This window comes from Peromyscus leucopus, chromosome 7 (genome assembly GCF_004664715.2).
Source record: "Peromyscus leucopus breed LL Stock chromosome 7, UCI_PerLeu_2.1, whole genome shotgun sequence".
Classification (NCBI taxonomy): domain Eukaryota; kingdom Metazoa; phylum Chordata; class Mammalia; order Rodentia; family Cricetidae; genus Peromyscus; species Peromyscus leucopus.
Window position 1 is genome coordinate 52,131,230 of NC_051069.1, and position 2,664 is coordinate 52,133,893.

The window sequence follows — 2,664 nt, forward strand, 5'->3', positions numbered from 1 at the left end:
GAACAAAACAAAACAAAACCACACAAAAAATGGAGTCTTTTTTGATCAGCTAATCCTGAGGAAGGCACCTGCCCTAGAATATGGTTGATATACTTAGTTATATTTTATTGGAGAAAATGAATTTTCCTATTCCAGATGTTATCACTTGCAAGTATCTTCCTGGTTAGAGGTGGAACTTTGTGATAAGTTCCCCTTCACACTGATGGGCTTTTGTCTAGTTTAAACTTGTACAGGTTTTCTGTGTGCCTTCACAGTCTCTTAGTTCACATGTGCATTATTCCTACATGCTGTTTCCTTGAAGTCCCCTAGCATATCTAGCTCTGATAATGTTGCATCTCTTTTTATTCATACATCCCTGAGCCTTGAAGAGAAATGTTGACTCATGTGTCCTATTTAGAGCTGAATGCCACAAAGTCTCTCAACTCTCTGAACATTGTCCAGTTGTGAGTCTCTATGTTAATTACTATATACTGCATAAAGGAGCTTCTCTGAAGAGGGCTGGGCAGGACACTGATCTATGCGTATTTTTATTGAGTTACTTTATTGCTATGTTCCTATAGCAAAATACTAGTAGCTGGGGTTTCCTACCCCACATCCTATATAGTTTCAAGCTTTACACTTCATTAACAGTTTCAGCTATGCTTTCCATCTCAAGAGAGGGACACATATCTAAATATACAAAGTGGTAAGGTACTTCCATAACATTTGTGCCACTGATTCCACCAGTGGGCATTTCTAGCAGTTATGTTTCTAAAGTACTAAGAGAGTTAATAATTGGGTCAGATTCATGACTGCTTTTATACTTTAGTGGCATGTATAGTATCCTAAAGAATTATTAACACTCATTAGTTAAGATGTAATGTCCAGTTTTGTACCAGCTCAATTTCTTTATGTTTGATGACATTAGTGTCAGGAACCATTGTCATTAGCTATTGCAGACCATGACACAATTGCAGTTTATAGCAATTGATAATTCAGGTGTCAACCCATCAGAGAAATGTTCTCCAATGAACATGGCTTGCAGGCCACTGACTCTGAATAATGTTGCTTCCATGTACAACTTCTTATGCAACAACAGCTATGATATCTCCCCATTACCATGCATTTTCATAAAATGTGTATATGTAATATCATGATTACATCTCAATCTTATGGATATATATGTGTGTGTGTGTGTGTGTGTGTGTGTGTGTGTGTGTGTGTGTGTGTGTTGGCAGTCAGGAAGATGACTTTTCATTTAGCTGTGTACTTTTAATATATAGAAAATATACTAGGATATGCTTCATAGCCAGATCTATTGTCCAACGAGACTGTTGACACTTAAAGCCAGCTTTTTTCCTTTTACTCAGACTGACCAAAACAACAATCTCTCCTCAGTCTAACATAAACTGCACACATTTAACTCATTTTTACTTCAGAGCAAGTTCAAACTAGACTAAAGGCATTTGTAAATAGATCATGAGTTTAAAACTTTACAGCTATGCACAAGGTCAGAGTCACAGGTATCTACTAAGATTACTAACACAAAGCACCCTAAGAAGAGCATGCCAATTCTTTTTTTTTAATTTTATAAATTGATTTAATTTTACATATCAGCTATGGATTCCCCTGTCCTCCATCCTTTACTCTTCTCTCCCATCAAACTCATATGCTAGTTTTCTCTCCATAAAAATGTGTTTTCCTTTCCTTGGTATATATTTCTCCCTGCCTCCATCATTTGTTCCTTAGTAGGTACCTAAGCTCTGTTTTAGATTGTGGCACGAATATCTAAAATTTAGCAGACGGCATTCACATTTAAAAGAAAGCATGTAATGTGTGTATTTCTGAGTATGTGTTAACTCCCTTGAGAGGATTCTTTCTAAATCCATCCGTTTCTTGCAAAATTCTCTTAACAGCTGAATAATATTTTATTGAACACATGTACAACACTTGCATTATATATTCATCAGTAAATGACATGTATTTCCTCATGAATGCACCATTTTCTCACTATTGTGAATGGTGCAGCAGTGAACATGGATGAGCAAATATCTCTGTGCTAAGAGTTAGAGGCTTTGGGTATATGCCTAAAAGTGCTGTAGCTAGATCTCATGGTAGATTTATTTTCATCATCACAGGAATCTCCGTACAGTGGCTGTAACAATTTGTACAGCTACTACAAATAAATATTTTCATCTATTTCCCCACATCCTTTTCTACATATGCTGTGACTTCTCTTTTTATAAATTATTTTGTGACATTCTGACTATGGTAAAATAGAGTTTCAAAGTAGTTTTAATTTGTATTTACCTGATGCCTAAGGATTCTGAATACTACAAAAGTGTTCACATGCAGTTTGTTTAATTTTGTTTGATTTTATTACATAATTTAATGGGTTATTGTCAGCACCAATAAGTTTGCTGCCTTAATCTTAAATGCCTTTTTTTGTCCTGTCCCAGTTATGCTGTGTTTGCATAAGTTGTTTGTGTGAGAATGTGCAGTTGGGTCCCGGAAAGTGCTTGGGATCAGTTCCCCTGTGGTTTTCCTGTTTGGTGAACAGTGTCGGCTTGCTGCCACATACAGAGTAACCGTTCCTTGACCTCTGCTGTTAGAGGGGTATATAAGCCCATGATTGTGTGAATAAAGAGAGCTTCCCTGATGAACTGAGACTGGGTGTCGAGAGTG